Raw genomic sequence first — 13517 nt, 5'->3', positions numbered from 1 at the left:
TTCATTAACCTTCAATTTGCTTAACTTCTATTTGAAATTTATTTCTGGATATTGTTTAATGTACTAAACAACTAGGTTTTGACAACTTGAAGAGATTTTTTTCCCCAAAAATGGGGGGGAGAAAGTGAGTTGGTTTAGAGTTTTTGGATGGAGAAGCCCAACAGCTGGGGATGTGAGAGCTGCAGAATTCTCTGTCACCTGTAGACAAAGAACGAGAGGCTTTTAAAATGAGGAAAACCTTGGGCTTCTCCAACTTGGCGTTCATCAGCTGGACAGGAGAGCACGACCGGAACCCAAAACTTGTCGGTTACAGAGAAGCAGCATTTCAGAGCTGAACCTGTCCTACCTCCCTGCCCTCAAAACTTCCCTTTCTCTTGTTCTTACCATTTCATCAACTGGCACCCATCAACCTAACAGCCATGTCAGAGAAGCCGGGCACCCCTGCTGTCATCAGTCATCATGTCCTGTAGATTCCACTTAAAACCTCTTGAATCCATTTTTTTTTCATGCTAGTAATAAAGGTAGTAATACCTCTCCTTAGAATTTCTCATCAGTTTTATGACTATAGCCACCTGGTCTTCCTGACAATTCTGTCTACTTTCCTCCCATCAGGTTTTGCCAGAGTGATCATGAACATCTCTCCCCTCCACACATTTTTAGGATAAATGCAAACTCCCTAGCATAGTACTGAAGGTTCTCTCCAGTAAATATCTATGTAAACACATTGGTTTTGCATACAAAACTGGTATCAAGGCAAAACTTCCAGGGCTTCCTTTTAACCAGATTGCTACCCTTCAATTCTTTCGTATGTGTATGTATCAACATTTCGGAACTACCCCAAGAAGTCTGTGTGATTTGAGTTGGGCTCACATCTGTGGCTCACCTCTGCCCAGCCTCTGGCGCACACCCTCCACCCTAACAGCCTCACTTTAAATGTGTACAGCTCTTGGAGAAAGCAGGCTCTCCGACCCATGGAGGGGCTCCACCATCCATGTCCACCCTCACACTCATGTGTACTGGACTCTTGCTAGGCTAATTCCTATTTTTTATTTATGAATTCATCTAGAAGCCTCCCCACTGGGTCACCTAGTCCAAGGGAAGAGCCTCTTCACCGTGCTTTCTTAATACCGTCTCTTTACCTTTATCTCATCTCTTAACACTTTATCTTCGTGTGGCCTCTGTGAGCTTATTCTGAACTTGAGAAAGGAAACTTACTTTTGTGGTTTTGGAGCCTTGCAAAATGCCAAGCTCACAGCAGACACTCAACAAATATTAATGGATGAAACTATGAGAAATGCATGCCCCAGCTCGCTTCTGTGTGCAGACAGCATGGGACGCAGGGAGAAGTACAGCTATTCATGTGTTGCCTTGCTCATCTTTCATGGTCAATAATTACTTGTTGAATCAAAATAATGTAATTATGTGGCCTGTTCTTGGCTGGTGGGAAAATGACGATCCTTTTAAAATGAACACTTAAATAAAAATACAAGGCAAAATGTGATGTCAAATGTATGCTATAGGTATAAATATGAGAAGAAAATGATATTTTTAGCTTCATTTTATTTTATTTTTATTTATTTATTTTTAATTTTGGTATCATTAATGTATAATTACATGAGTAACACTGTGCTTATGAGACTTCCCCTATTATCAAGTTTAGCTTCATTTTAATACATGGACTTCAACAAATGTAGCAATTTAAAAGATACTTAAATCTAAATGTGGGTTTAGTGAGAAAATGAGGATAAACGACCCCAAAGGGCAAATGTGCTAGCAGACAACCCTCCATGAGCCTCTTGCATGTTTGCCTGCTTTGTGAGCAGAGGCACTAATGGCCTTTGCTCTGGATTATGTTTTTCAAGGATATTTGTAAAGCAAAAAGCCTTGGAAGATGGAAGCACTGTTTCCTTCTGGAGCAAAGGGAAAATTTGTTTGGTACAACGAAGATAACATCTCTCTTTGGGACAAAATTCAGGTAGGATTACTTCCCCTTATAAAATATTGGGGTTCCCTAAACTTGAGGTTCTTCTCCTTTAACACAGTGTACATGTGGAAAGGTCACCTGACCATCATTGTTCCACCCTGTGGGAATTGGGACTCAGGAAACCAGCATGAATGCTGATCCTCTGCCTAATGCTCTCGCTGTGAGTAATAAAACCCCCTTAGTCTCTGACTCATGGGTCTTAGGTCTTCTGCCAGCATCCATGGAAGTGTGGCAGGCTAACTTGCCAGCCTGCATGAAGAGTAAAATCTCTGACCCTTCATGGCTCTTGACAATGTTAATAAACAGTGATATTAAGGATAGTGCCCTCAAATTTTTGTTGGATTTCACATTTACTTATTATTTAGAAAGACTGTGCTGTTTCAGTGAAATCCTTCCTTATCTGAAATATCCATTGTGTCCTAATAAGAAATTTATATGACCAATAGGACAGTTTCCCAGAGAGAGCTGAGTAGGTCCAGGATACATATATGGGAAAGAAAGGATCAATATGGATGTTTTCACTTGAGAATTTCATAGAATTGAAATAATTATTAATCAAAATTAATTTCCAGCAAAGAAAGTCCATTTACCTGAGGAAAACTAGCTAAATTATTTCTCATAAGGCAGATAGATATTTGTCGCTGCTATTGTTTTGATGGGGAGAGGCATTTCTTCAGTTGTTTTTTTTTTGACAATAGCATGCTGTCAACACAAAGACGAAATGGGAAAAATATCAAAGAGCTCATCTGATTTTCACAGGGAAGAAAGAAACATTTATTTTAAGAAAAACACAAAGCGGAGAAAATTACTGATTCCTGTGGTTTTAGAATGAAGGTTTTATCCTGTTAGAGCTTTTGTTTAAAAAAACCAGTAAAGCATGCTTTAATTCTGAATATGGAAAATTGTTCTCAAAGATTTGTTGCTCCTTAAAATTTCTCTAACAGACTGTTGCTACACTACAATAGGGTACTTTAAAGACAGAAAATAAAGAGATTACAAGGTAAATAGTTTATAAGCTGTGATGGTTAACAGTCAAAGGATGATTCACTGGCGAATCTCTCTCTCATCAGAGTTCTTTTGTTAAAGATAGTTTCTTTTTGTCCCCTGTGATGGACAGTCGAACTGAACGGAGAAGCAGTCATCGTGTATTTTAGAATACTCTGTTTCTGACTGTTAGGATGTGTGATGGAAAGCAGAGAAATGCAGCCCACACAGGAAGGCTGGTGCAGCGGTTTGGGGAACTCGTTGAGAATCAGATAAATTTCGATTACTGACTTGCCTCATGATTTTGGACCATTTTAACCACCGCGTGTACTTTTCACAGGATGGTTGATACCTGATTCAGTTGATAAAGGTGTGTTAATGTAATAACTGAAGGTCTAATGATTATGTTACTCTGATATTTACAAACTTTCAAATGATTTGGCTTTTTAGTTTAATATCAGTAGGTTCTGGTGATGTTTACATACTGCATCTGTATGTTTAAATGTACAATTTTGCACATCTTTAAGTTTCTGAATTGAAAGACACATGATATAAAAATGGTAAATCAAAGGTTAAACATCCCTCCTGCTCTTCATTCTTTGTGCTCATCTGTGCACCCAGTGAAGCTAATCCAAGTGCAGAGGCAGCTTGAGTCTTGCTTGGCATGCATTGAATTGTGTATTATTGGGAAAAATTTATCAATGACTTGCATAATCATGCGTGGTATTCTGCCAATTGCTTTCTACTGACAGTCACTACTTTAGAAAGATTCATTATGTCTGCATAATATAACATAAATATATAAAATACAATACTAAAAAATAGAAATAAATAATGTAAAAAATATAAAAATGTATAAAATAAAACTAGTATATGTATTTGTCTTTGTAGCAGAAACCACAAAGCATAATAATTGTTCTTCTCATTTAGATACCTGAGATTTGGGATATTAGTGTGGGAATTAGAGTAGGGTTCTAGTTGGTGGCTAAGATCATTGCCTGAAATCCCATTCCTTTTCCCAAGAGGGGATTGTATATTTTGGAATGAAAGTAGATCTTGGACAAGTTGCAGTGAGCTCCTGAGGAAGAGACTGTTGACATGTTCTCAAGCCAGGATGGCTGAATTCTGAGGGGCTGCTTGTTTGATAAGCAATAGCAACATTTTAGATCCTTTGAAAATCTGCATCAATGAAATAATTGTCTAGACTTTTTTCTTCATTTCACCTGTTGAGAAAAATACATGCTGAAATAGATGGCTATTATCCTAAAACTAAGATAAGGATATAGGTCGAACTGAATGACACTGGTTAAATTTAGAGACATGTGGAACTCAGCAAAAGCAGCAGAGAGCCAGGAGTTTACTCTGGTGAAGAGGCAGCTGCCAAGTGCCCCAGGAAGTCCTGTTCCCAGAATAACACGCAGGCATTCTCTGGTACCAACACTAACAGTGGCAAAAACAAAACTCCCTCATATGTGTGGAAGAATTTTTTTCAGAATATCTTTGTGCGCATGGCTCACTGAGCCCTTCCGGTGGCCTTGCAAGGGGAGGCCGGAGGAGAATTACTGCTCAGATTGCACTGGTGGCATCTGGAGGCTTGTGATTACACCAGATGCCAGGCTCATGACCTGTCTGAGGCTTCCTTAGGTGACCAGGGCCCCGTTAACATTCCGGCCAAGAGGTGGCCCATTTCTCACGTGGTGCCTGGCAGCCCTCTGCAGGGTGAAGGGAAGGCTTATAAGCCAGGATGGTCGTTCCACGTGTAAACCTGACACAGTGCCAGCCGGTTATGCAATCAAACAATAATCTAGGTGTTTTGTAGGTGTGATTGAAGACAATACAGAAGTAGGGGGATTATCCTGGATAACGCAGGTGGTCCTGATTCAGTCAGGTGAAAGACAGAAGGCAGTGTTGAGGATTTCCTGGTGACATTGCCTGGGGACAGCTGCTTCGGGTCCTGCCCTAGAAGCCCAGTCTGCTGCTCCTCGTGCCTGGCCTGTGGGTTTCGGGCTTGTCCAGTGAGCTGCACAACCATATAAGCCAATTGCTTGCAATATCTCCTAATATTTTATCTCCTGAGGCTCCGAATTGTGTCCCCCCAGAGTCATTTGATGAAGTTTTTGCCCTGGATAGGAATGGTCTGGAGCTAAGGCTTTTAGGATGTGATTAGGATAAATGAGGTCATAAGGGAGAGGTTCTAACCAGACAGGACTGTGAGCCCACGCCTAGAGGATGGGCTTTTGCAAGCCAGGAAGAGAACTCTTCCCCAGACCCAGCCCTGCCAATACCCCAACCTCGGATTTCCAGCCTCCAGACCCCTGAGAAAATAGATCTCTCTCCTTGTAGCCACTCAGTCTATGGTATTTTGTTACGGCAGCCTGAGCTAAGACAGAACTGACTGTGCTAAATTTTTTTCACTGATGTTAGAGCCAAAGACCTTTAAGGACCATTTTTTATTATTATCTTTTCCCTTAATTAAGAAGAAAAATGAAACCTTTTCACTAAATAAAGATGGAACACATCTAAAAGGGTCAGTCGTGCTGATCACGGATGAGTTGTCAGGTCAGGACATGAGCGTTCACAGAAGGGCCAGCTACGGGACTTGTGATGAAATAAGGAGCAGACCAAGTGGACTCTACAGTCAGAGCTGAAGCCCATTCTGCAAGAATAGTTGAAACGTTACACCTTTAAAAGTTTAAGTTTGCACACCCTTGGGTGTTTCTTGAAGCTGTGAGTCTACTTACTCCTTCATGGGCAAAAAAAAAGGGTGTGTGAGGATTCTGCTCCCTGTAAACAAAGCACCGGAGGCAGAGTTTCCCCTGGGAGCAGTCCCCAGGTTACTATGGCAGATGCTGCCACAGCCTTTGCTGAGATGCCATCCGCCGCTGGCGCTGGGGGATGTGCAGCAGCCCTGGCCTTCTCCCCTAAGCCTGTTTGCCTAACACCGTGCTCAGGAGCTGTGTCACCACCAGCAGCTCCAATCTGACCTCCTCTGATGGGGACAAAATTGAGGGACAGTACAGGGCTTGCCTGCAGACTGATCTGGATTAAACCCTGTTGGCCTTTAACTGGAAGTCATTCAAAGGCCCCAGATTTTGCATTTTTCAAACAGGGAATAATAGTAACACCTACTCATGGCTTAGGCTAAGTAGGAAGTATTTGTTATGAGGTAACAAGTAAAGGTTTTTCTGCAGCATTTACTCCTGCAAATGTTTTATACCCATCAGTTGTTTATGTTTATTACCAGGAAGATTCCCCCAAGGAACAAATCTCCAGACATTCTGGTCACAAAACATAGTCTCATTCACAGCAAATCTGCTTTTGGGCTGTGCGGTTACTGCACTAGTTTGCTCATGGGGAAGGGGTCCGTTTATAATGACATGTGTGGTCACAACTTCCCTTATGCACAGTTCCTGTTTTTGGGAAGGGGAACACATTGCACAAGAGATATAAGAGGGTAAATTCTGTTGGCAGAGAGTCATACAGGAGCATCTGCTGTCACTTGGATGTCCAGCACGTGAGATCGGGACAGGGGCCTGGCAGTGCCCTAGGCTTTCATGTCTGGAATTTGATTCTTCAACCACAGAAATCAGGAGTATTGGGGGTGGGGGTGGGGGGGATGGTTTTCTAGGTCCAGGAGTTTCCTTTATCTTTTAAAGAATATCACTCAATGGAGGTGAATTAAGATGTCTGATGTATTTCTAAAACTGGTATTGTTATCAATATATTTGACTCTATTCCTTTTCTAAATCATGTTTTATTTTTGGATAACATAATCGTATCCATAGAAACTAGTATTCATAAATCCTAGCAGACATAAGACATAGGATACAAAATACAGTCGGGTAAGTTACAACTGTGAAGATTATTTTTCACACAAGTATATTTGATCAATGAGACAGAAAATGAGACTAAAACAAAGAATTTTAACCAAATATTGAAAAGACTCAAATTATATATATCTATATCTATATCTGTCTGTCTACCTGGATCGAAAGATAAAATTGAATCCTATGAAATTTTAGTTTTTAGGTCACAAACTGTAAAGTATCATAAATTCCATGGAGGTCAGCCTAAAATACATATATACAGAACAAAGAAAAATGTGATGATGGTGAGGTTTTCTGTCACCTGTCACTTCATTTGTTTGTATTTAAATGATTTATTCCCGCAACTGTACTCTTCCGCCAAAGCACGACCTTAATGTAAAAAGGACTTGCAGCATACTGACGCTGGTGACGTGTCAGACCTTATTCCAATGCTCGGTTAACCGCTTCAAAGCTAACTTCAGCACTTAACACCATCATATATTACTGTTTTTCTAAGCATTTTTTTTCTTTGATGACTTTCGAATCACAGAAGACGTGCCCATTAGGTGCCCTGAGGCAGGGCCACAGGAGGGTGAACAGAGGCAGAGGTCGTGGGCTCTCTGTCCCTCCATCCCCGAGTCCCACGCTGAGGTACCCGTATGGCCGGATCGTTTCCCCTTAGGGGTGTCAGATCCTCCGAGCTGAGTGGCCTGCCCCCCTCCTTCGCGCCTCTTTTCTCTAAGGGCTGCCTCGCCTGCCCGGGTGCACTGCTTCTGCGACGTGCTGCAGGGCACGTCTCTGCGCCGAGGGCAGGGAAGGGAACAGGGCGGCCGGCCCACTTCGTTTCCCTCTTCCGGGTGTCAGACCTGACTGCAGTGGTTGCAGAAGAATGATTAGGGAAGAGAAATGACAACCTCCCGAGCCCCCATTTTACCTCTTTCCTCTCATCTGGCCACTCCAACACTAGTCGCTGCCCCCCGGAGCCAATTGGCGTCATTCACCACAGCACCACTTTTTGCCCCGCTGCTGGCGCCCCCTGCCCAGGTGCAGGGCCGATGTATCCTGAAGAATACACATTTTGTCGTCGTGGCTGTTGAACTACAGCTTTCTGATCAGGAACATCCAGTCTAGCTAACTCTCGTTTCTCTTCCCAGTTGGCATTTGTTTCTAATGGCTGGTTCCTGTATTTTTACCAGCTTTGCTATTTTTATTGGTTTTTCTCAAGGTCACCAAGTGGCAGGCCATGGTCTGTCCCATCCTTTCTCCTGGGGGTCCCCCGTCCCCCTCCTGCTCCCAGAGCCCTCCCCCAGTACCTGCCACCCCTGGTCCTCTTCTGCGGTGGTTGCTCCCTTCTGGGTTACACCACCTTGTCTACAGCTCACATGTTTGATCAAACTTGTAATATGTTGGTATATGGCTTTTAGGCTTCACTGTATTTACCATGTAAGTACTTTCTTTAATTCTTAAATCAGCATTGAAACATAAGAGGGAAGGTGTGCTCCCATTTGGAACCTGGAGGAACAATGTGGAGGAGCTGGCATGACTGTGCTGGGATTATTTAGGCTCAAGTGGGGTCCCAGCCCAGACCGCCTGAGTCCCAGCTGTGTGTTTGCTCCCTTCCCGAAGGTCTCTTCCGCGCTCTGCTTCATGGCTGCGGGGCCGTCAGCTGTCTAACGATAAAGCTTTTCCTATCCACCTTTCTGCCATTTAATCCCCACGATGAAGTCCAACTCTGCCATTAAAAAAGATGCCACCTTCTCCACGTCTTCTATAATTTCCACCTAAAGAAAATATCCATCGAGGTTTCCAGAGAGCTTATTTTTCTCTTTTTAATATATATTTTTGGCTTTGACATAAACCATAATTCTACTTCGACTTCTCCCATCATATTCTACTGGATTAGGAAGACGAGAAATGTCGGTGACAGCTCCTAGCTACTCCCTAAGCACCGGGAGATGGCGCTCCGGCATCCTCACCGCCTTTCATTCATCGTTGTTTCTGACATTCCAACCAGGACTTGAGTTCAGTCTGGAAACCCCACTGCAGCAGCTTCCCATGAATGGCGTTTATACTTCTCCCTCATTATGGTCCCGCCACATTTCCACCTGAACCAATGGACAACCATGAACTTTGGAACTTCCAAAGTCACCTAATGTCTCCATAGCTTCAGTTTCTTCATCTGTGAAATAAAGAAGAGCCCTTGGCACAGGTGCACATTTTGAAGTCATGTAGACCTGAACTAGAATCCTGGTCTTGACACCGTCTATCCACGCCTTTGACTCTACCTTATCTTCTCAGTCAAGTCAGATGTCCCTTCCTCTATGTTATTTTGGCATTTAGCAATTTATTCAGTAGGTGTCATTGAAAAACCAAGAGTGTATGGGTGCCTTGACCTAGGATTTCTCCTGTTGGTTCTTCAAGCTAGGATAGTGTTGGCATTCAGGCATGTGGCCCCTGTGGAGGTGCATGCTGGCAAGGACTTGCCTGTCAAAGGCCATGAGGTTGTTGCCTTCAGATCCTCAGAAGCTGTCAGCCACCAGCTTGCTGTCAACATCTTCATTCATTGCCGTTGGTAACTGTCTGACCTAGGGTGTGTGGCCATTCTTCCATTTTGCATGGCACTTTGTTCTTAAAGATTTCTCAGAAGACAAAATAAGTGTGATATGATTTATCTTCACAAAATATCTTTGATAGAGAAGAGACAGTATTATCCCTATTAGCTGGGGCTCATTTAGTTGGTGAAAACAGTGCGCAGGGAGAAAGGACATGTTTTGCAGTTGAATTGAGATCCTCAAGATAAACTGAGGGAAAAGCGGTAACACTGAAGCAATAAACACAAAATTACACAGAGACGGCCTCTCCAACCGCTCTCAAGGATTCCACCCTCTGTAACTTTCTCTTTATTCTGTTTTATTTTTCTTAGTAGCATGATCATTCTTTGACATTCTATAATCTATAGCACATGCACTTATTTTTTCTTTTATCTCCTCTTCTAGAAAGTGGCTCCATGAACACAGAAACTTTGTATGTAACACTGGAAACTTTGTGTATTACATTGAAGATGTTCCATAAATATCTGTTTATCTTGATGAATGACAGCAGTATTATTCTTAGGGAAGGCAGGAGTTGTGAGGTTGTTTCTTATTTCGCTGTCCAGCAATGTGTCTTCTTGCCCCTCACAAACGTGTAAGGAGAGAGTAAGGCAGAGTTCCTTGGAATTTAAGCATCCGTCAGAATCACACAAAGGCTTTGCTAAATTCTAGGGCTCCACCCCTAGAATTTCCAAATCAGTAGGTCTTGGGTGGGGGCCAAGAACTTGCATTTCTACCAGGTTCCCTGGGAATGCTGACTGCTGCTCTTTGGGAACCACACTTAAAGAACTGCTGGCTTACGTAACTTCTAAATTCCCTTAAGTTTTAGCTGTTTGCCATTGGGAGAACAGGTGGTGGTCATTGCAAAGAAGCTGCCAATAAAGCAATGTAGCTTGGCACCCTTGCAATAAACAGCTAAGATGGAGTATGCTTATAATACACCCACAAGCATCTCCTGACCAAGTCTGCCTAAAGCTTGATGTGAATGAATCCCATATTGGTTCTATTTTCCATTTGAATATATGATGAACCTGAATGGCTAGTGTTTACACGTTAGAAATTTGTAGAGACATAAGAGCCAACTGGCATGCAGTCTGATTCCTGAATGAGCTTGTCACTTAACGTAATAATGTTATACAATAACCTGTCTAGTGGTGTGAATCTCCAATTACCTAGCCTGCCTTATAAAATATTGATCCTTAAGGTTGATGATAATGGGACTACCGTGATTGATAAATGGGATTTATACTGTAATTCTGGATCTCAGAAAATTCCACAAAAATAAATTTATTTGGGTTGTATAGCTTGCTTCTACTCAGGGCAGCAGCTGCAAAATTTATGTTTCTTACCTATTATTCTGCTAGGTTCATGGGTTCTGAGGAACTAATCCTATTTTCCTGCTTAATAAATACAGGGTAAGCTCATTAATTATATTGAGATTAATGTGGCATTTAGTGCAGAGAAAAGTGCATTGCCTAGAGTATTTGACCTTTTACATTATTAAAGTTGGAATGGGCTAAAATTTAACATAAAACACAAATCCAAAAATAGAATTAGCAGGCTTCTGAAAACTTTTATTATTTTATTCAGCTGCCTTCTAATAAGAATTTATTAGCAGCAAAACTAAGAAAATACAAATAAAATTAATTTTCTGAATTTGTGGATACCATTAAAAACATCATTTATTATATTAATTATAGTAGAGAAAGTAATTCTCTTTGGCTGGGGCTCTACTAGGTTAGAGGAATAAAAAGAGACCAGATATGAAGTCATTTAAATGTCTATAAACAAATTTCAGTTAAAACTTTGAAATACACCCAAGAAATCTTGAAGGAAAAGCAAACAGTAATGCTTGTTATCTATTTTGTCTTTGTAGTACACACATAACTACAACATAAACTTAGTTTCTGAAACCAAATAATTCATAATTAATGCAAACTGTTATAGTTTCCTTCTCTTAACAGTAAAATGAAAAACTTATTTGAAGACAGACACAATTCAGATTACTTTTCTTAATAGTTTATTCATATATTTCTACCCTAACAAGTTTCAGTTAGGCCTGCCAACCTTGAGCCCAGGTTAATTGTTAATCGACAGTTCTCAAACATGATCGTATATACACTTTATATTCGTCCAAGATTTATTTGGAACAAAATCTATTTGGAAAATTCACGGCCTACTTGACTTTTATCTTTTCCCTCCCCGCATTTGTATCAGAGGTCTCTCAACATGTTACGGTGACGGTTCTGTTGAACTATAGGAACAGATTCAATCAAAATTTGGGCACCACCTCTTTTATATTTAAAAAAGGACTACCTTCGTTTTGTTTTTCATGGATTGTTTCATCATTATTCTTATCTACGTCTCATCACTCAGTTCTTTCATAAAAACTCAGTGGCCTCGAAGAGGGCCTTGTAACCCTTGTCCTCCATAAAGTGGCCTCACAAGGGACATTAAGCCACCTGCTTCTGTGCTCGTGAGCCTTTGTTCTCTAAGGTGAAAATACTTTTCCTTGGTGATGAGTTTATCGGCTCCCCAGTACGTACGCCTCCATTAGATTGTAACCCACAAGAGCTGGAACTCTCTCTCTTTATATGCTGTGCCAATTCTGTCTTACTGAGAGCACTTAACCCTAAAAATCATTAGGTGAGTGGGGTCCAGACCACTCCCCCAGTGGCCCCCAGTCTGGCAGGGAAAGGACATTACAGGGCTTGTTCCTGGGAGCTGCGCCTGCTTCCACACTGAAGGGACTCACCTTCCTTTCTTAGCAGAAATTTATTTTGATCCTTACCCTGTTGCTAAACTTTTCCATTCTTTATTTTTATCCAACCTGGCAGACACTCCCTTTGGTAGATACCCCTCACCAAAGCCAAGGTGAGAGGAAAATCATGACATGTAACCCCAATACCAGATGGTGGTTTGTATTACTATTTGAGATGGTCAAGCAAGAAGGTATGTGAACATGAAAAATCTTGGCTTAAGATTTCCTGAGGAAACTTAAGAAGTCATTTGACTTCCAGGTACCAGATAAATACTGTGTACCTGTGATGGCATGTATAGCGTGGTGACTGCAGTGAACGGCGCCGTGTCGGGTGTGGGAGAGCTACCAAGAGAGGAAATACTACAAGTTCTCATCACAAGAAAAAAAAAATTTGATATTTAATAGCAAAATAAACAGACAAAAAATTCCCAACTATGTGATACTTGCAAAGCCATTAAACAAGAGTCCAGCCTTCTCTGGCACGGCGGTGAGCAAAAGCATGTCATGTTCCCTATGGATTAGCTCATAATGTAACAAAACGGCCAGTAGCCAGGGCATCAGGGATGCGGTAATAATGCTGGAACTTTAGTATCTAGTCGGGTGCTGTATTGGTTTCCTGTTGCTGTTGTAACAAATGACCACAAACTCAATGGTGTAAAATAGCACAAATTATTCACTTGCAGTTCTGGAGGCCAGAGTCTGAAATAAATGTCACTGGACAAAATGACAGCAGTGTCACCTTCCCCCAAAGAGTCTTTAGGGGAGAGGCAGTTTCCTCCCCTTTTCCTGCTCCTAGAGGTCATCCTCGTGTTTTGGGTGCTGACCCCGCCACATCACCTTTCCACCCTTGGCTTCTCCAGCCAATCCCCTTCCGCCTTGTCTTCTAAGAATGCTTGAGGTACGTTCAGGGCCCAGCTGGATGATCCAGGGTGGCCTCGCCATCTCCAGACCCTAAATGTATCATACCCGCCAGGCTCCTTTGCCGTGCGAGGTAACACCTGCCCGGTTGCTGGGGAGTAAGACACAAAGGGGACATCTTTGGAAGGCATTATTCAGCCCGTCACAAGAGCCTTAGACCAATGAGTAAAAATAGTACTGATATTAACTGAATCCATACTGTGTTCCATGTGCTATATTCTAAGGCTCTGAAAATGGGAAAAATTGAATGTTTAGGAGAAAAAAATACTGTCCTTGAATCCTTGTATCTTTATGCATTAAGTACTGTAATGCTCATTTGACAGATGAAGATAAAGTACAGAGAAGTTAAATGACTTAGCTGGGATCAGAATGCTTGTAAGTGGCGGAGCAGTTACTTGATCCTGAGCAGAAGCCCTTTTCTTCATTTCTCTTCTATAGGCCGCCTCGAACTTGTGAGACTGCAGTTTCATGGT

The 13517-nt window shown here is 41.9% G+C and overlaps 1 protein-coding gene and 1 long non-coding RNA gene across 2 annotated transcripts in view; one reads left to right on the top strand and one right to left on the bottom strand.

Annotated features, from left to right (window-relative positions):
• DOK6 (docking protein 6) overlaps positions 1 to 13517 on the bottom strand; it is a 308053-nt gene that overhangs the window by 20433 nt on the left and 274103 nt on the right. The window lies entirely within an intron of this gene.
• LOC118907796 (uncharacterized) overlaps positions 1 to 13517 on the top strand; it is a 171880-nt gene that overhangs the window by 12557 nt on the left and 145806 nt on the right. Inside the window, exon 2 of the long non-coding RNA XR_005022961.2 lies at positions 1863 to 1975. This is a non-coding gene — a long non-coding RNA (uncharacterized LOC118907796). The remainder of the gene's footprint in view (positions 1 to 1862; positions 1976 to 13517) is intronic.

The sequence above is a fragment of the Manis pentadactyla genome, chromosome 6, assembly GCF_030020395.1.
Source record: "Manis pentadactyla isolate mManPen7 chromosome 6, mManPen7.hap1, whole genome shotgun sequence".
NCBI classification, from domain to species: domain Eukaryota; kingdom Metazoa; phylum Chordata; class Mammalia; order Pholidota; family Manidae; genus Manis; species Manis pentadactyla.
The sequence above is the reverse complement of the archived record's forward strand: the minus strand, read 5'-3'. Positions and strand labels throughout refer to the sequence as shown.